The sequence below is a fragment of the Piliocolobus tephrosceles genome, chromosome 2 (assembly GCF_002776525.5).
Source record: "Piliocolobus tephrosceles isolate RC106 chromosome 2, ASM277652v3, whole genome shotgun sequence".
NCBI lineage: Eukaryota > Metazoa > Chordata > Mammalia > Primates > Cercopithecidae > Piliocolobus > Piliocolobus tephrosceles.
This window is the reverse complement of record NC_045435.1, coordinates 131,741,193-131,763,569: the sequence shown is the minus strand read 5'-3', so window position 1 is coordinate 131,763,569 and position 22,377 is coordinate 131,741,193. Positions and strand designations below refer to the sequence as shown.

The 22,377-nt window shown below is 36.3% G+C and overlaps 1 protein-coding gene across 34 annotated transcripts in view; it reads right to left on the bottom strand.

The window, feature by feature from the left end:
- The window catches only part of MBNL1 (muscleblind like splicing regulator 1), a 222,840-nt gene that overhangs the window by 81,613 nt on the left and 118,850 nt on the right, over positions 1–22,377 (bottom strand). The window lies entirely within an intron of this gene.

Genomic DNA, 22,377 nt, shown 5'->3' with positions numbered 1-22,377 from the left:
TTATTTGACCATCTTTTCATGCTTAAAGAATAAATAATAATTATCTGAATAAGCGTTATGGGAATATTTCCACTGAGGAATCAAATCTGCAAGCAATACTGAAACAACTGGCCCACTCAGGACCACAGCCTATCTAATGGTACAAAGCTTGGAAATATACACTTCGGACAGCATAGGTTTATAAAAGTGAACAGTTCAAAGCAACACAAAATAACGTCTGTTTTATCAGGCAAGAATGTTTCTGCAAATTAAGATTTCAAAGTTTTAAAATCAAAGGTTGGAAAACAAACATCATATAAAACCTGCACCTACCAGTGAACGTTGGAAATGACCTGCTTAAGTGCCTGTCTGACTTGGTCACTAACCAGCACTGTGACAGGCTGCCTAAAAGGATGTTAAACATGCTCACCGCAATTTATTTGTCATATAGTTTCTTTTTCTAAGATATGCTGTTCTATAGTATTGTCATTAAACCCACACCCGAAGTTTGATGGTTTTTAAACAGACAATCAAGAGTGATTTTTCACAAATGTAACTCTAAAAACCAATTTGAATTTAGTGTACTAAATTAAGTGGAGGGTACTCCAATCATTATGCTTTTCATCTAGGGAAAAGAAAAACATTTCCTGTAGGAAGTTTGGTACATTCTACCTCCATGGACCACCCTTCCCAAAGTATAACTTTTATTAAAAACATTACAAACTTCTGTTGTACACTAAGCATATGGCGTCTGTAATAATTCAAATATAAACCATTTAAATTTTACATTTTGAAAAGTAACATTAAAATGTTTGTTACTTCATTACCCAAATAACTAACACACATTGCAAAGCCAAATTCTCATTTAATCTGAATAAATAATACATCCAATAGGTAATAAATCTGAAACTCCCTTTAATGGCATGATTTAGGTGCCATGAGTACAATATAGATCTGCTAATGTCCATTACATAGAACAGGGATTTGAGGTGAGTGAAGATGAAATCAATTTCTCTTCATCACAGATTAAAGATGTACCCTTCCACATTAATCATTTTTGCTAGGTGTTATTTTTCCAACATGGCAGCAACATAGTTTTCAAGATAAAAGGATCCTGAAATGTATCATAACATGTCCACATTCTGAAAAGCATTCATCTATCACCTCAGCATGAATACAATGCAGAGTGGCCCAGATGATTCTACAAAAACAACTCAGGAGGGATCACTTGGGAATTAGCTCCATGGCAGCTATCCCACAGCCATAAGAAACCTTTGTTGATTTTGTTAAAATGACTCCTTTACACCAGCTCATCTAGTCTAATATAATGTATTCCACACTCATGGAACAGTAATTCTCTAATTCTCTATAACCAAGGTTTTCAGATCTTTGCTGTTTCCAGAATACCCTTGGGCTCTGTACAATGCATATAAATAGCTCTTCAACTGTGGTGAGGCATGACACAACACCTCTGTATGTTACAGACTCACTCTCCAGAAAATTACATGTGGAATTACATAATATTTCAGGGCTTTTGAATATCCTCAAAACTCAAATATGGACTCCTCATGGGTTTGGTGGACTTTGTAAGAATCCCAATTTTAAGGTGAAATTCTAACTTCTGCCCATTGCAGTAGCTGTTACAGACGGCAAGAAATAAGGTTTGTCTAAGCAGTCAAGAGCAAGGCAGTTTGCACAAAACCATTCTCTGTAAGCATTCAGATACGTTTTAGTAGGTAATGAAAGGAGATTATAGAAAACACATGGTAAACTTGTGTCAAAACAAAAGCCTGATGCTACCTTACGAGACAGTCTTTATCTCATGGGCTCCTTGAGTCCAAAGATGGAATCAGGCAGGTCTTCCTTTCTCCTGGTTATGAGCTGGAAGAAAAATCTCACTACCTCTCAAGTGAGAATCATTCCTCAAGAGATGTGACTGGGAGACATGGAAAAACCCTAATAAGTACGGAGTGATATACAAGATAAAGTAGCACTATAGAACTAGAATGCTAAAGCAAAATATAAAATGAAGTTGAATAAAACGCTAAAGATAACAAAAACTAGATTTAAAAGGTGAGGTAAAAGCAAGGAAAAGATAGCCCCTGCTAGGGCAACCAGTGTAAAAAGAAAAGATATGGAACAGAAAGAAACCTATTCAACTCCTATTTACATTCTATCACTGAGGACAAGTATCTTCAAACTGGAAAAGTATTAAAGACAAATATATGTTGCATTAATTGCCTGGGATACATATTCAGAAGCATTCTTGGAAATAAGTGCTATTATAATGAAAAGAGCCTCTAGGGAAGCACATTGTTCTCAATGATTTGGGATTTTTTAAGTTTCATTTTCTTTTTCAAGCTTCAAATTCCTTGAAGCTTTAGGAAAGGGCGGGAAAGTCCTACTTCCATTATCTATTTTTTCTTGCTAAAACAACATATGAATTCCCCAGCTTTTGTCCCTTTAAAAAAAAAGGTTATGCAACCTAACATATTATGGCAAGGAACAAGGATTCTATCACAGATTCAAAATGTCCTCTTATATTTATTATTTTACATTACGATTTTAGGAAAGAAAAATATTTTCTTTGCCTTAATAAATAAATCATTGTCTGAGTGGCATTTAGCTTAACTACTGTGTAAGACAAACAGGATCAGAGTGGTCAGCTAGTTTTCCATTTGGCTCTTTCCACTGCCAAGTGGGTTTAAAGGCAAACTATTTCATACTTATATTTGCTTACTTGGTTGAATATTACCACCTCTGCTTACTAAACAAGTCTAAATATACCTTTCTTGGGGTAACTAAAGAGTATGTTATGCCTACTTAGTTACACTATGTTTGTTTCTAAATCAATTGACAAATACGCCAAGCACCTACTATGTCCCTAGCCTCAAAAATTTGTTCCCTGTATTGAAGCACGTTAATATGTCAAAAGAACAGTTGAAAAACTGAAGTATAAGTTAATCAAGCAATTATTTGACATCTAATAGCTAAACTCTTCAAATTCTTTGGCTGATTTAATCAGTTTGAAAGTAAGTTAAGCATTTCAGAGAACAAACCACAGCCTTTTCTCACTCTAAGTTACAAAGCTAAACTAGATAACGTTTTTTAATCAGAAAAATTAAAAGCAAACATTTCACAGAAACAGGCTGTGGAAATTAACATGTGAATGAAAAGAATTATTTGCATGTTAAATTATGAACAATTTTCATAGAAATATGAATATTGAAATATAAAATAAAATTCTGCTAACTATGGGATTACTAGATAATTACTCAAATGAGTTTTCTAACAATAATTTTCCAGGAAACAACACAGACACATTTATCTATTCTGCTTTAATATTCCAAAAAGCAATCAAAATGTATTCATATTTTTATGCTGCTTTAAAATTTAAAATATTTTACTGTAAATAGGAATTTTTCTTTACAGAATAGTGTGCACTTATGGGCACAGTTTATTTTTACTTTTTTTTTTTTTTTTTTTAGCAAGTAAGAAACATACTAGCTCAATATGCCGTGGATTTTTTCTACTCCTGCCTGAAGTATACAGACACAATTCTAGTAAGGAAAGCTAGAAACTGCTGCTACCTTTATATACAGCCATATTTGTACATAAATCCAGATGTGTTCATATTACAATCCAGTCTTTGTTACAAGTAACTTTGAATGTGGTCAGAGTTTAAAGCTGCCTTTTATATAAATGAAATGTAGATATACAACTTGTTATGAAAACATCTATTATAAAACCTTAGTTTGAGAAAAGATGCATGGTTGTTGTCATTTGGATTTATCTAAAAACAAGATAATTTTATGAAGCAAAGCCAGTTTATCTTATTGCTGCCCCTCCTTCTGTTTTATTAACTGTGTGTTTCTCAAATACTAAGGTATAAGAACTTGCTATTAATAAAAACAAAACATAACAAAAAAACAAAGATATTCTAACTTAGAATTGGCTTGTGAATAGTTTGATTATTCAAAGAGTCTGTGTGTGTAGTGCCACAAAAACATGTGAATTTTCAGAAAGAAAAATATTAACTCATTGCTTAGAAAAATGTGTAGTGGCATCCACACACATTTGAAATACATAAACAGAAGTGCCTCTAAAAAAAAAAAAACTCAATATAGGAAATGTTTAAAGTTGTACAAAGTACATAACATGAAAATGCAGTAATTCCCACACAAAGGGCTAAATATAATGTATTAAGGTATCTGAAATATTACTCTTTTCAGCTCAAACTCTGAGCTCAAAACACTCTTGACACATTTAGACAAGGTTTAGAAGGTAAGGATAATGAAGCCAAAGCTGTAAAACCTCTTTCAATACCTCTTTAGAGGTTTACATCTAGTAAACAATTAACAATTAGAATGTTTTTCCATTCATGCTATTTCCCTGTTGATTCCCTTTTTCTTCTCAATCTCTCCATTCTATTGGGCTCAATGCCCGTTTAGACCTTACCATAAACTTTTAGTTTAGATACAAGGAAACAGTCAGCTTTGAGCAATCTGGAAGATAAAGAGCACGTCAAATTCTCAAAATATTCCACTTTCTTCAGACACTGTATTTTAGGCATTCAATATGTTCTACAACTGTTAATGTTAAATTTTGTGGGCATTTCCTACTTTTAGACTTTATGATGCATCTTTAAACTTCAAGTCTGTAACAAAAGGAGACTTTCCAAATATAGAGAACATAACAGTAAGTGACGAATACAGAAGGAAAATTTCTTCATCACAAGGTTATACAACCTGATATGTACTACTGAGCAATGGTATAAAAATCTTCATATTTAGCAATCTTTATGAAGATCTTTGTGGTTTAGAATTAATATTAATTTATCTGGGCTAGGAATAGCAGCCTTGTGGTTCCAGGTTCTGTTTTACTTTTAGAAATTACATCATCTTAAAAGGTATTTAATTGCCTTATAGTATAAACATCCTATCTAAGTAGCCTCCGTTTATCCCAAGGAAATTAGTCTATCCCATTCCAGTGGAGCAGAGGCAGGAAAGCTTAACCTATCTTCTGACTCAGGCTTCATCTGAATCTTTAACTAAGGGGGGAAAAAATCCAAACTAAGACAAATTTGAAAACTTCTCAAAAACAAAACCCTACTGCAACCTCATGGTTCTTCAACAATATCTGCAGCAATTATTAAGTGTAGATGTCATTTAGAAAATTTTTCAGAGTCTGCCTGTGTAATGCCAAACAAAAACATGTCAATATCTAGAAGGAGAAAATATTACGTCAGTGCTTAGAACAATGTGTAGTCGCATGCACACAAATTTGAAATGCATAAACAGAAGTGCTTTAATTTAATGAAGACAATTCTGAACAATTTGGAAAGGTCCCCAGGAAAGGAAAATACATCTTCCCAAAAATATAACTCAGTCAAAATAGTTTCAAAGAAAGGCTAAAATAGTTTTAATATTTAAACCTTCAAGAAAAGCTGCTACCCCTCCATAGGTGGTTTCTATTACAAGGGAAAACACTGTAATTACCCAATATTAATGATCACTGGTTGACAGAAAACTCTGATAATGTTTTTCAGAAATAACCACATTAAAAGCAGGGCGCTAAATATATAGGAGTTTCTGCTTCAGTGTAAAGTCTATCAATTTGCCAAGAGAAACCCAAGGTTAATTATTAAAAATGTCAGTGGTGACTTTATATGACAAATTTTTAATTTAATTTCCATTGCTTCTAATCTAGTTTGAGATTATTTGGTAATGTTAAACATGCAGGATGACCCTTTTACAAATCAAAATATAGTTGATAAGAGTATTCAGTCTACTACAAACATACATTGTAAACTTCAGGCCAGGCATGGTGGCTCATACCTGTAATCTCACCACTTGGGAGGTCAAGGAGGGGGAATCACTTAAGCCCAGGAGTTTGAGACCAGCTTGAGCAACACAGTGAGGCCTGATCTCTAAAAAAATTCAGTAATCAGCCAGGCATGGTGGTGTGTGCCTATAGTCGCAGCTACTTTGAGAGCCTGAGATAGGAGGTTTGCTTAAGCATGATGGGTTGAGGTTGCAGTGAGCCATGACTGCACCATTGTATCCCACCCTGGGCAGCAGAGCAAGACCTTGTCTCTAAAAATAAAATATATAAATAAAATAAGAATAAAAATTAAAACTCCTGTTTCAATAATGATGCAACATAGTATCTTGGGTATGATTTCTTGATATTATTGGAATTATAAAAAGCCTTGGAAGATTTCAAAGGGAAAAATCTCTCAAAGGAAAAAGTAATGACATAAGCATATTTAAAAATATTTTTGCAAACAGCTGTCTAGCTATTACATAAGTATCAGGTAGAAATATACTATTACCTACCTAAATAAATATAGAGAGGTAGCATTAAAAACATGTTTTTGTACTGTATTGTAACTGTTTCTTGGTAGGAGCTATCATGCAAAACAAATATTTTAAAAAGTACATTACTATATCTCTCGAGTAGCTAGAACATACATTAATTTTTAAAAAATAGACGTAGGGTCTTGCTTTATCACTCAGGCTGAAGTGCAGTGGTGCTATTATGCCTCATTTCAGCCTCCAATTCCTAGGCTCAAGTGATCCTCCCACCTCAGCCTCCCAAGTAACTAGAAACACACCTAGCTAATTATTTTTTGTTTTGTTTTGTTTTTGTAGAGAGGAGTTCTTGCTATGTTGCCCAGGCTGGTCTCAATCTCCTGGCCTCAAGCAATCTTCCCGCTTTGGCCTCCCAAAGCACTGGGATTACAGGAACGAGCCACCCCTCACGGCCTGAAACATTCTTAATACAGTTAGTTCTCACTTAACATCACCAATCGGTTCTTAGAAACTGTTACTTTACATAAAACAGTCTACAGCAGGTCCTCAAATAATATATATTGTTTCTTTCCTTCAAGGTCATTTAGTTATAACACTGATGAGAAAAATAATTGGTTTTGTTATACTGCATTTCATGTCAAGTCACAGTTTCCAAGAACCCTTGGAAGACAGTAAGTGAAGATTTACTATACCTTGTCCTTGTGCTCATCATTTGATAGCTCAACCTATTATGAAACAATAGATTAACATGATAGATCTGATCATAGATGAAATTTAGGTCACCGTAGAAGTGAGTTAATGTACTCAATGTTAAACAATTTTAAACAATACCAAAGATTCTGAAACATGAAAGCTACCTCCAAATATATTAATGTGTGTCCCAATATAGATTTCAATTCCATCAACAATTTGTCTTTGAACATATGACAACTAACATTTCTTGCTATATAATGTGTACTATACGCTGTTCTAAGAGCTTCATATATATTAGACCCTAGAATTCTATTCAATAGACCTTTTATTGTCCCCAAATAAGAGATGATACACTATAAATTAACAGGTTAATTTACCAACGGTCTTTGCTGGTGAGTGGAGGTGTCGGGGCTTGAATTTAATTTCGGTTCTATAACCACCTGATGGGTCCTAGCTACTACACAACTTCTATACTACCTAGAGGTTCAGGTCTCTGCAGACAGTACTAGGTAGTTTCAAATCAACCTAGATTCAAAGGCCCACATAAAAACAGGGACCAGTTCAATTCAATGAAAAAAGCATCTTATCTAATCATAATTCTATTAAATGTAGTAAAATATAATCTAATAAAAAATGAGAACACCTTTGAAAAAAGGAACAACCACAACCATCATTAACGGCTTCTCACCCACAATGAAAATCTTTCAACTACTTGGAATAGCCTCACTGTTTTTACTATATTATCCTCACCGCCACAGTTTTGGGGCTTTGTTTCAAAACAACAAGAAGTTTCCATGTAAATCACTAACCACAAACACAACTTCACATAACATTTTAAGTCTAGGGGAAGCAAAGGGAAAAGGGAACAAAAGGGAAAAGAGGAAGTGAGGAAATGAAGAGAAACTAGCAGAAGATAGGGAACAAAAAGCATGCAGACTTCAGCTGAAGCAGCAAGACCCTATTTCCCCAAGAAGATATATAATATATAAAATAATATATATTATAACATATATAATATATATTATATGTGTGTGTGTGTGTGTGTGTATGTATGTATATACACACACATATATAGTGCTACACCCCTCAACTCATCTGCTAGGAGATGGACATGCAGCTAATGACATGAGGCTTCTGCATTCTTTACAGCAGCTCTTATTCCTAAAAACATACTATTAGCCCCCCAAAAAAGTTCTTTAGATTCCTTGGGCTTTCGCTCTCCTCTTCACTAGATTTAATATATGATCATCTACATAACAATCTGACAAACGGAAAGTTTCCAAGAACCATTAGTCAGCAAGTCTTGTCCACCATAAACATCACATTTTACTTCTAAAACAGCTTCATATTTTAGGGATGAACCACACATAATTACACTCTCAAGAGCTTCTTATTTAAGAGAGTCTAACTATGAAGAGAAAACTGTATCACTGTATTAGACAAAAGATTAAACCAATAAACAATTAAAAGCACAATTCAATGTATGTTTTCACAAGATAATATGTGAAATTATTTTCGGAGACATCTGAGTCAAATACTTGTATAATCTGAAAAAGTTAACAAAATATAGTCTTTTCTCAAGAAAAAAATGTACATTTTAAACATTTCAATCATAAATAGAAACTATTTCTGAACTTAAAAACTTTTGTAAAATATGTCATACTACACTTAAAACTAAAAACTTATGAATATATTCATGCATCTTATAGTTGGAATAATACCATGGGATACTAGCCTGATGGTATGAGCTTTGAGCAGAAATACACAAAAAATACGGAGAAATTTATCTAGGAAACAAAGAATTGGTATCTAAACTTGGATTTTTCTGAAGCCTAAAGGGAAATAAATGTGGCTAACATTGCATCTCAAAATCTAGTTAATACTGTTGTTTAATTTAAAGATACACCTTATACTTATTAAACAATAGTATTAAATCAGTTGGAAAATACTCCTTTCAAGATGGAGAAATACATAGCAATTTAAGTACTCTTTTTTTTTTTTTTCTGAGACAAGGTCTTGGCTCCATCACCCAGGCTGGAGTGTAGTGGAGCAATCACAACTCACTGCAGCCTCAACCTCCAGGTCTTAAGCAATCCCCTCACCTTAGCCTCTCAAGTAGCTAGGACTACAGGCACACACCACACCCCTGGCTAACTTTTTTGTGTTTTGTTTTGTTTTGTTTTGTTTGTAGATATTGAGAAGAATAGCCGGGAGCTTACTGGTTTCACTGCTGAATTTTTACCAAACATGTGAAGAAGACCTAATACCAATCACTATGTTGCTCAGGCTGGTCTTGAACTCCGGCCTCAAGCGATCCTCCCACCTTGGCCTCCCAAAGTGCTGGGATTACAGGCATGAGCCTCCACACCCAGATCTAAATCTTTATTATTATAATCATTATTTATTTTTACAAGTACATTACACAGGATGCTACAAATATTTGTATGCGTAATCAGCAGTGTTTATCTAAACTAACTGATAATCTACAGATTGCAGTGCATTTATGATTTCAATGGAATTAATCTAATTCTTCACACTTAATTCCGAGAATAGCTATAAACAGATTGTCAAGAGGAGCCTTTTAGTGCCAACGAGGAAAAAAAATTTCTTTTGGGCAAACCCATCTTTATTCACTGTAGAATACAACTATTCTCAAAAGTAGCTTAACAACCCCAACTCCGCTGGATAAGTGTGGTGGTACACACCTGTAATCCCAGCTACTCGGGAGGCTGAAGAGGGAAAGGGGCTTGGGGCCAGGAGTTTGAAACCCCTAGGCAACATAACAAGAGTCTGTCGCAAAAAAAAAAAAAAAAGCAAACAGGCAAACAAAAAAATAACCTCAACTTCTTATAACGTGCATGTCTTAGAAGATATCTTCTTTGTCACATAAATATGAGAATAACAGACAAGTTCCAATAAGTAATATAATGAAATCAACTCTTCTTTGTTCACGGGAAAAATAATTACTTCCATTTCCTGAGTCCTCTTTTGGATCCGCGGCCAGTGGGCAGAAGACAGTGGGCGTGGCAATTTATATATGCCATGTTAGAAACAGTTCAAGCATCCCTGAATCCTTTCTCTACTTTTCCATTTATATTTACATGTCCAGATCCACAGTGAACACTTTGTTTGGTAAATTTTATCTAGATTATTTAATGAGTATGACTTCAATTTCATTTTCTGGTAATCGCATCCTGCCCATTTTTCAGTCAGCTTACTTTGAGTCCAAGTTGACATTCTAGTTTGAATGGTCATAGCATATAAGGGTAATACCAGGGCATACCTGTCAACTCTATGGGTTTAAGACACTGCAGCGTGATTACTGAGTGATGTATAATAGAGTTGGGAAATGACTACTTGCTGTGCTGCTGGGAGACACTGGTGGCTGACCCTGATTACAGAAAGTAGTAATACATACTTTCCAGCTGAAGATGCCCTCAGAGCAGTTTTCATTAGGTCATTAGAGGTATCCACTATTCAAAAATAAAAATGGCCCTTCTCCATCCAATTCTGACCTCCCACAAAAATCACTTTTAAAAATTAAATAATCTGCAAATAATAAAGTATCATACTTTAAAAAATTAGATGATTTACAAATAATAAATCACTGTACATATGAAATTTAAGTGTTGTTTCTATAGCTAGGCCTATTTCTATAGAGAGCCTATATAATAGGCTATATAGCTAGGCTATTTTTTTTTTTTATCTTTAATCTTACCTGTTTCTAAAAATAGAAACTATAAAACAGTGACTCTTTTTGAAAACAGCCTTTATATGTAAAAGATGCATATACAGAGGAAATCATATGCCATTTAAGATATGCTTTAAAATGTTCTAGCCTATTCCCTCCTCCCAAAAAAGTGAGAAGATGGAAGCAACAAGATCAATAAATAAGGAAAATAATCAACACTGAATTATGGTGTATTATACTATTTTCTCTACTTTTGTACAAATTTGAAAATCCTCATTTATAAATCTAATTTAAAAATATATAACAATGGATAAGTTCTGCATTCAATCACCATTTCTCCCAATCAACCTAATCACTTAAAAGTAAAATATGAGTGGCTGGCAAGATGGCCTAACAGGAATAGCTCAGGTCTACAGCTCCCAGTGAGATCAACACAGAAAGTGGGTGATTTCTGCATTTCCAACTACGGTACCCAGCTCATCTCTTCGGTACAGGTTGGATGGTGGGTGCAGCCCACAGAGTATAAGCCGAAGTAGGGGGTGCATCACCTCACACAGGAAGCTCAAGGGGTGAGAAAACAACCTCTCCCATCCAAAGAAAGCCATGAGGGACTGTACCATGAGGAATGGTGCATTCCAATCCAGATACTATGCTTTTCCCACGGTCTTCACAACCCGCAGACCAGGAGATTCCCTCGGGTGCTGACACTACCAGGGCCCTGGGTTTCAAGCACAAAACAGGGCAGCAGTTTGGGCAGACAACAAGCTAGCTGTAGGAGTTTTTTGTTTTGTTTGTTTTTTGTTTTTTTCATACCCCAGTGATGCCTGGAAGGACTGTTCATTTCCCTGGAAAGGGGACTGAAGCCAGGGAACCAAGTGGATCAGTAGATCCCACTCCCACAGAGCCCAGCAAGCTAAGATCCACTGGCTTGAAATTCTGGCTGCCAGCACAGCAGTCTGAAGTCGACCTGGGCATCTCCAGCTTGGTGTGGGGAGAAGCGTCCACCATTACTGAGGCTTGAGTAGGTGGTTTTCCCCTCACAGTATAAACAAAGCTCCCGGGAAGTTCAATTTGGGCAGAGCCCACCGCAGCTCTGCAAAACCACCATAGCCAGACTGCCTCTCTAGATTCCTCCTCTCTGGGCAGGGCATCTCTGAAAGAAAGGCAGCAGCCCTAGTCAGGGGCTTACAGATAAAACTCCCATCTCTCTGGGACAGAGGACCTGGTGGAAGGGGCGGCTGTGGGTGCAGCTTCAGCAGACATAAACGTTCCTGCCTGCCAGTTCCAGAGAGAGCAGCAAATCTCCCAGCATGGCGCTTGAGCTCTGCTAAGGGACAGACTGACCCCTGTGGCTCCTGACTGAGAGATGCCTCCCAGCAGGGGTCAACAGACACCTCATACAGGAGAGCTCCACTGGGATCTGGCGGGTGCCCCTCTGGGACAAAACTTCCAGAGGAAGGAGCAGGCAGCAAGCTTTGCTGTTTTGCAGTGTCTGCTCATGACACCCAGGCAAATAGGGTCTGGAGTGGAACTCCAGCAAACTGCAGCAGGCCTGCAGCAGAGAAGCCTGCCTGTTAGAAGAAAAACTAAAAAAACACAAAGGAATAGCATCAACATCAACAAAAAGGATGTCCACATAAAGACCCCATCCGAAGGTCACCAACATCAAAGACCAAAGGTAGGTAAATCCACAAAGATGAGGAAAAACCAGCACAAAAAGGATGAAAATTCCAAAAACCAGAATGCCTCTTCTCCTCCAAAGGATCATAACTCCTTGCCAGCAAGGAAACAAAACTGGATGGAAAATGAGTTTGATGAATTGACAGAAATAGGCTTCAGAAGCTGGGTAACTCCTCCAAGCTAAAGGAATATGTTCTAACCCATTGCAAGGAAGCCAAGAACCTTGAAAAAAGGTTAGAGGAATTGCTAACTAGAATAACCAATTTAGAGAAGATCATAAATGACCTGATGGAGCTGAAAAACACAGCACGAGAACTTTGTGAAGCATACACAAGTATCAATAGCCAAATTGATCAAGTAGAAGAAAGGACATCAGAGATTGAAGGTCAACTTAATGAAATAAAGCAATGAAGACAAGATTAGAGAAAAAAGAATGAAAAGGAATGAACAAAGCCTCCAAGAAATATGGGACTATGTGAGAAGACCAAACCTACATTTGATTGGTGTACCTGAAAATGCCAGGGAGAATGGAACCAAGTTGGAAAACACTCTTCAGGATATCATCCAGGAGAACTTCCCCAACCTAGCAAGACAGACCAACATTCAAGTTCAGGAAAGACAGAGAATACCACAAAGATACTCCTCTAGAAGAGCAACCCCCAAACATATAATCATCAGATTCACCAAGGTTGAAATGAATGAAAAAAATGTTAAGGGTAGCCAGAAAGAAAGGTTGGGTTACCCACAAAGGGAAGCCCATCAGACTAACAGCAGATTTCCCTGCAGAAACCCTACAGGATTTCCCTGCAGAAACTCTACAAGCCAGAGGAGAGTGCAGGTCAATATTCAACATTCTTTTGTGTCTGTGTGTGAGACAGAGTTTCACTCTTGTTGCCCAGGCTGGAGTATGACAGCAAGATCTCGGCTCATCGCAACCTCCACCTCCTGGGTTCAAGTGATTCTCCTGCCTCAGCCTCCCAAGTAGCTGGGATTATAGGCATGTGCCACCACGTCCGGCTAATTTTGTATTTTTAGTAGAGATGGGGTTTCCTCATGTTGGTCAGGCTGGTCTCGAACTCTCAACCTCAGGTGATCCGCCGGCCTTGGCCTCCCAAAGTGCTGGGATTACAGGTATGATGAGCCACAGGGCCCAGCACAACATTCTTAAAGAAAAGAATTTTCAACCCAGAATTTCACTGCCAGCCAAACTAAGCTTCATAAGTGAAAGAGAAATAAAATCCTTTACAGACAAGCAAATGCTAAAAGATTTTGTCACCACCAGTCCTGCCTTACAAGAGCTCCTGAAGGAAGCACTAAATATAAAAAGGAAAAAGCAATACCAGCCACTGCAAAAACATACCAAATTGTAAAGACCATTGACACTATGAAGAAACTGCATCAACTAATGGGCAAAATAACCAGCTAGCATCATAATGACAGCATCAAATTCATACATAACAATAATAACCTTAAATGTAAATGGGCTAAATGCCCCAATTAAAAGACACAGACTGGCAAATTTGGCAAATGGAATAAGGAGTCAAGACCAATTGGTGTGCTGTATTCAGGAGACCCATCTCACATGCAAAGACACACATAGGCTCAAAATAAAGAAACGGAGGAATATTTACCAAGCAAAAAAAAAAAAAAAAGGCAAGCAGCGGGTTGCAATCCTAGTCTCTGATAAAACAGACTTTAAACCAACCAAGATCAAAAAAGACAAAGAAAGGCATTACATAACGGTAAAAGGATCAATGCAACAAGAAGAGCTAACTACCCTAAATATACATGCACCCAATACAGAAGCACCCAATTCATAAGCAAGTTCTTAGAGACCTACAAAGAGACTTAGACTCCCACCCCATTAAAGTAGGAGACTTTAAACCCCACTGCCAATATTAGACAGATCAACAAGACAGAAAATTAACAAGGATATTCAGGACTTGAACTCAGCTCTGGACCAAGCAGACCTAATAGACATCTACAGAACTCTCCACCCCAAATCAACAGACTATACATTCTTCTCAGCACCACATCACACTTATTCTAAAATTGACCACATAATTGGAAGTTAAAACACTCCTCAGCAAGTGCAAAAGAATGGGAATCATAACAAACAGTCTCAAAACAGTCTCTCAGAAAAGACCCTGGTGCAATCAAATTAGAGCTCAAGATTAAGAAACTCACTCAAAATCGCCCAACTACTTGGCAACTGAACAACCTGCTCCTGAATGACTACTGGGTAAATAATGAAATTAAGGCAGAAATAAATCAGTTATTTGAAATCAGTGAGAACAAAGACACAATGTACCAGAATCTCTGGGACACAGCTAAAGCAGTGTTTACAGAAAAACTTATAGCATTATGTGCTCACAGGAGAAAGTAGGAAAGATAAAAAATCGGCACCCTAACATCACAACTAAACAAACAAGAGAAGCAAGGGCAAACAAATCCAAAAGCTAGCAGAATACAAGAAATAACTATGATCAAAGTAGAACCAAAGGAGACATAGACATGAAAAACCCTTCAAAAACAATCAATGAATCCAGGAGCTGTTTTTTTTTTTTTTTAAAGATTCACAAAATAGATAGACTACTAGCCAGACTAACAAAGAAGAAAAGAGAGAAGAATGAAATAGACACAATACAAAAATGATAAAGGGGATATCATCACTGATCCCAAAGAAATACAATCTACAATCAGAGAATGCTATAAACACCTCCATGCAAATAAACTAGAAAATCTAGAAGAAAGGAATAATTACCTGGATACATATAACCTCCAAAGACTAAACCAGGAAGAAGTCAAATCCCTGAATAGATCAATAACAAGTTCTGAAATTGAGGCAGTAACTAATAGCCTATCAACCAAAAAAAAAAGCCCAGGACCAGACGGATTCACAGTCGAATTCTACAGAGGTACAAAGAGGATCTGATGCCATTCCTTCTGAAACTATTCCAAACAAGAGAAAAAGGGGGACTCCTCCTCATAAAACTCGTTTTATGAGGCCAGCACCATTCTGATACCAAAAACCTCCAGACACAACAAGTAAAAGAAAAGAAAATTTCAGGCCAATATCCCTGATGAACATCAATGCGAATTTCCTCAATACCATACTGGCAAACCAAATCCAGAGCACATCAAAAGGTATGTCCACCACAATCAAGTCGGCTTCATCCCTGGGATGCAAGGCTGGTTCAACATATGCAAATCAATAAACATAATCCATCACATAAACAAAACTAATGACACAAACTACATGATTATCTCAATAGATGCAGAAAAGGCCTTTGATAGAATTCAACACCCATTCATGCTAAAAACTCTCAAGAAGCTAGGTACTGATGAATGTTTCTCAAAATAATAAGAGCTATTTATGACAAACCCACAGCCAATATCATACTGAGTGGGCAAAAGCTGGAAGCATTCCCTTTGAAAACTGGCACAGGACAAGGATGCCCTCTCTCATCACTCCTATTCAGCACAGTATTGGAGGTTCTGGCCAGGACAATCAGGCAAGAGAAAGAAAGAAAGGGTATTCAAATAGGAAGAGAGGAAGTCAAATTGTCTGTGTTGGCAGATGACATGATTGTATATTTAGAAAACCCCACTGTCTCAGTACAAAATTTCCTTCAGCTGATAAGCAACTTCAGTAAAGTCTCAGGATACAAAATCAATGTGCAAAAATCACAAGCATTCGTATAAACCAATAATAGACAAACAGCCAAATCATGATTGAACTCCCATTTACACTTGCTACAAAGAGAATAAAATACCTAGGAATACAACTTACAAGGGATGTGAAGGACCTCTTCAAGGAGAACTACAAACTACTGCTCAGTGAAATAAAAGAGGACACAAACAAACGGAAGAACATTCCATGCTCAGGGATAGGAAGAATCAATATCGTGAAAATGGCCATACTCTCCAAAGTAATTTATAGATTCAATGCTATCCCCATCAAGCTACCACTGACTTTCTTTACAGAATAATAATAAAAAAAAACTATCTTAAATTTCACATGGAACCAAAAAAGAGCCTGTATAGCCAAGACAATTCTAAGCAAAAAGAACAAAGCTGGAGGCATCACGCTACACGACTTCAAACTGCACTACAAGGCTACATAACCAAAACAGCATGGTACTGCTAGCAAAACAAATATATAGACCAATGGAACAGAACAGAGGCCTCAAAAATAACACCATACATCTACAACCACCTCATCTTTGACAAACCTGACAAAAACAAAGGGAAAAGGATTCCCTATTTAATAAATGGTTTTGGGAAAACTGGCAACCATATGCAGAAAACTGATACTGGACCCCTTCCTGATACCTTATGCAAAAATTAACTCAAGATGGATTAAAGACTTAAACGTAAGACCTAAAACCATAAAAATCCTAGAAGAAATCCAGACAGTACCATTCAGGACATAGGCATGGGCAAAGACTTCATAACTAAAACACCAAAAGTCATCGCAACAAAAGCCAAAATTGACAAATGTGATCTAATTAAACTAAAAAGCTTTTGCACAGCAAAAGAAACTATCATCAGAGTGAACAGGCAACCTACAGAATGGGAGAAAATTTCTGCCATCTATCCATCTGGCAAAGGGCTAATATCCAGAATCTACAAGAAACTTTAACATATTTACAAGAAAAAAACAACCCCATCAAAAAGTGGGCAAAGGATATGAACTGACACTTCGCAAAAGAAGACATATATGCAGCCAACAGACACATGAAAAAACGCTCATCATCACTCATCATTAGAGAAATGCAAGTCAAAACCACAATGAGATACCATCTCATGCCAGTTAGAATCACAATCATTAATAAGTCAGGAAAAACAGATATTGGAGAAGATGTGGAGAAATAGAAACGCTTTTACACTGTTGGTGGGAGTGTAAATTAGATCAACCATTGTGAAAGACAGTGTGGCGATTCCTCAAGGATTTAGAACCAGAAATAATGTTTGACCCAGCAGTCCCATTACTGGGTATATACTCAAAGGATTATAAATCATTCGACTATAAAGACACATGCACACGTATATTTACTGCAGCACTATTCACTATAGTAAAGACTTGAAACCAACCCAAATACCCATCAATTGAGAGACTGGATAAAGAAAATGTGGCAAATACACACCACGGAATACTATGCAGCCATAAAAAAAGGATGAGTTCATATCCTTTGCAGGGACATGGGTGAAGCTGGAAACCATCATTCCCAGCAAACTAACACAGGAACAGAAAACCCAACACTGCATGTTCTGACTCATAAGTGGGAGCTGAACAATGAGAACCCATGGACACAGGGAGGGGAACATCACACTCCAGGGTCTGTCAGGGGGTGGGGGAGGGATAGCATTAGAAGAAATACCTAATGTAGATGATGGGTTGATGGGTGCAGCAAACCACCATGGCACGTGTGTATACCTATGTAACAGACCTGCACTTTCTGCACATGTATCCCAGAACTTAAAGTATAATTTTTAAAAAGTCAAATGTAAACTGTGGCTAATGTATTATTCCTTTAGAAATTACAGCTTTGTTTTATGTAAATACATCCTCAATCCCAGAAGTATGAAGACTGTAATATTTTCTCTTTTGTACATAAAATTACTAATGTCTAATATTCTGCAAACTATCCCTTCACTGTTAATTAAGGGAAAATAAATGAGATGGTATCTAAAGAAAATTTGTCTTTATTCACCATCCAAAATGACTGACATTAATAAGCAATTAATTTGATGCCCCTCATTTTCACAACAAAAACAACAAGGATAATGACATTCAAAAGCTTGCTCACTTTCCTAATTGGCTGTGATATTGTTTCTTCCTTATGCCTACATATTTAAATTGCAGTCTTAGACCTGTTATAATTTATCCTGCCAAAGTATCCTATCAAAGTATTATATTTCCAAAATATAACAATGAACTGAAAAGATTCCTTCACTAATCTTCTAACATGGACCACTTAAAAGTAAGTGAAGCATTATAGCTTAATTCGGTTAAATTTTCCATAGCATCTACATTCAAATGGAAACATATCTGCCAGCTTATTAGGTGCTGAGGATATTACATTATACTCTGCACAGCTTGGCAAGATGACTCACACAGCAAAATAAGAAGACAAATGGATTGAAATGGAATAACATTAAGTGCTATAAAAATCAGCTGGTAAAAATTACACGTGATAAAGGTGTGTACTTTCTCAAAGAATTATGTCCCGAAATCACAGATATCTGGCCTTTAACACCAGAATAAGACACTTCTGATGGTAATTAAATTCAAGGTTAGAAACCTGTTACTCAATATTCAAACAGCAACAAACCCTCTGGCTATGATTACCAGCCTAGTTAACAACTTTTTAGCTACACTGTGATCAACAAAACTATTTTTTTTTTTTTTATTTTGCAGTTAGTAATTTCTTAGAGTTGAAATAGAATTTAGAAATATTGTTAAGCCAACTACTTCATTTTGGAGATGAAGAAATGATGGCTCATGGAATGTCAATATTCCTCCTAGGTTGTAGCAAATTTAGCACCTTTTTACACGTTTGTCCTGACAAAGGCTCTATTGTTTATGATTTTGAAAGGTTTCTTTACATCTAAGTTCAACAATGTCTTCCTATCACTAATATATATGTGTGAGTTTGTGTATCTTTTCTTTCATGCTAATAAAATATCTTAGACAAGAATAAAGGTACTTAAGCTATCTTGGCATTTCTGGAAAAAACATTTCACAAACATTTCATAAAAGGCCTTTCAGCCTTTTAACAGATGTTTAATAGAACTGTATAATTAAAATAATGTAGTTCTGTTTCTATCAACCTCATGGTTATATCAGTTGTATACAAACTGTTCTTAAGACACCAAGTAAAATAAGCAATGGTTTCTCAATTCCATTTTTAGGAGCCATAGTTTTAGGGAAAAAAAAAATTAACTGCTTAACATTACTAACTTACCTCTAGTATATCCTTTTAGCAACCTCTGAATTTAGTTAGGGAAGATAAACTGAGCTTAAAGGCTCAATTACATTCATCCAATTTGAGGTATCAAAATTTGAAAACAAAGTCTTTAAGACTTTAGACAGAAAAGAAATAATGACAATTTTAATAGGTGAGTTATTTTGCCTTGAATGAAGCAATGTGGAAGCAGCAAACATTCAACCATTCTGTCTCGTTGCTGAAACCTGAAGAGAATAATCATGTGGTAACTATTCACATAATCAAGTGATAAGAGGGATTATTAAAAAAAATCAGAAAATTATTGAGGCTCCATACTCATTTTACTTTCAAAATGAATGAACTGACAGAGTTTTTGGACTATACCTTAGGAAATTTGTCTCAATATGTATGTTAAAGGTGTTAACTTCAATAAAGATGTGACTTGCATCTATTTCAAATCTGTAGCATAATTAAAATGCTTTCTACATATGCCACCTGCAAGTCTCCTAAGTTTGGCATTATACAGTGTCTGGAATTACCTGAAGAGATCCCCAAAAGAGAGGTCAATGGTAAAAGACAACTCGGTGAGATAGAGGACAGATGAGCACTCACATGAAGCAGTCCATTTTCATGGAGCTGCTAGCACACTGAACCAAAGTCCCCTGGATCTTTACTAAAAACTCCAAAAGTGGTTATGCAAAGTAAATAAAATAAAATAAAATAAAATAAAATAAAATAAAGCAGGACAAGTCACAAAATAACAAATTGGATTCCTTTTCACTGTTGTAATAATAAATTTACTCCCTATTCTTTTGCAATCTCTCTCACAGCATCTGACCAATTTTTTTTTTCCCCCTCAGGTTATAGGCTTTTGTCAAAACTTGATGTTACTAGTTCAAAATATTTTATGAGAAGCTGTATCATGTTAGTAAAACTGGGTTTGGAAAATAAAACATATTTAGATTTTTCTTTTACCTCCAAATCAAAGCTATCCACTAATGAGTCAATTTTGGCCATAAATATGTAATGCCATTACAGCTCTTACTGTACAATTCAAAGGGCAAATCTGATTAATATATCATCCGGGTGGCAGATATGTTTCAACTCCCACACCACTTCTGATTGAGGTGGATTTCTGATGTGATGACAGGCATGTAATGAATTTATCCTTCCTGACCTCCACTATGCTTTACATATGCTTGACATGTAAAACTATGTAGTGTTTTACTTGCAAGTACAAAGGGTGTATTGTCTCTTTGTAAGTGATCTCTTGCTGATAACAAAAACAGAGTTATTGTAAGTCACACTATAGCTACATTGTGTACAGATGTCTCTTGTCTAAGGAATTTTGAACATAAAAGGTGTAGGCACTGCTAAATAAAGATGCTATCTCGAGCTATGAAACAGATAGAGATTATTACTACAGTCTCTATTTTATAGCTTAAGTAATCAAATTAGAGACAAAAGGAACTAACTAGCTTCCAGGAGTTGTCCATGAAAAATAAAGGGCATCTTGAATTAATAACGTATTATAGGGAAAAAAATGCACCTGACCAATAGTCTTATTATGAAAAAGGTTTCAGTGAAATATGGCTACTGTATCAACACAGGTTATCAGCTGTATGAAGGACCAATCTCATTCTTTTTTTTTTTTTTTTTTTTTTTTGAGGCGGAGTCTCGCTCTGTGGCCCGGACTGGAGTGCAGTGGCCGGATCTCAGCTCACTGCAAGCTCCGCCTCCCGGGTTTACGCCATTCTCCTGCCTCAGCCTCCGGAGTAGCTGGGACTACAGGCGCCCGCCACCTCGCCCGGCTAGTTTTTTGTATTTTTTTTTTTTTTAGTAGAGACGGGGTTTCACCGTGTTAGCCAGGATGGTCTCGATCTCCTGACCTCGTGATCCGCCCGTCTCGGCCTCCCAAAGTGCTGGGATTACAGGCTTGAGCCACCGCGCCCGGCCGGACCAATCTCATTCTTAATTCGTTTCAGAGAGCATGAAAAAGAGTGGAATGTGAAGAGGATCTGATAAAGATTATTATATACAAATGGACAGGAACTGATATTTTTTCATTAAAAAAAAAACTATGTGGTACATTTAAAGGTGCTTATTGAATGTAATTGAATAAGGTAATGATGTAACAATGAGGCTCAATCTCTGGTTGCAATATGAACAGACTGTATGACCCATATTTAGGCATTTAATTCTTAGTTTCCCTCTCTCTAAAATGGAACTATCAATACCTGCTTCAGAGGGCATTTTATAGACTGAATGAAACCATGTAAATGGAAGTTTCTAGCTTAGCACCTCAATGCCTGGCATATGCTCAGCATTTGGTAAGTGACTACCAAAGAGGAAAAAGATGGATAGTAATAGTTTAATGCTGGACAAAGACAAAAATTAGTTTCATTTTGGCATATTCATTTATCTACCATCTTTATCCTCTTCTTCTCAGAAACTTGGTCTTCTATGAACTGCTCTTCTATAATAGCTAGAAGGATCTCACACCTCTAATTCAACTTAATGATCACAGCACATAGTCCCTGCTAAGGCCTTACTCTTTTCCCTGCTGTCTTACAGTTTGATTTAACACCGAGTTAACATTTTAAAACAAAGATCAGGACCTTGGTGTGCAAGGTCCACATAAAATCCCAGAACAGCTTCAGTTTATATCCCTCAATGATATTTTCACATGCTAGTAATACCATTTGAAAAGTGAAAAAATATATATATTAAATATGCTATAAAAATAAAGTTATAAAACAAATGCATAATTCCAATATTGTAAACCATGAATGAAAAAAATAATCTTTTGATGATGTTCTTACATATGCAATTCTATTTCTCCTATTATTACGTCAAAACATAGAATTTTTAAATAGAACATCTATTTTATTTGATATCCATTTCTGTGATTTAGTTTCTTGCCTATTTTAATTTTAAAAACATGGAAACTTCACACACACATTAATTTAGCCAATTGCATGGATCTTTCAGGTTTGTTCATTCTATAAAATACTCCCCAACTTTGAGAACTTAGCAAAGTGCCAAACATTTATCTATAATCCATAAA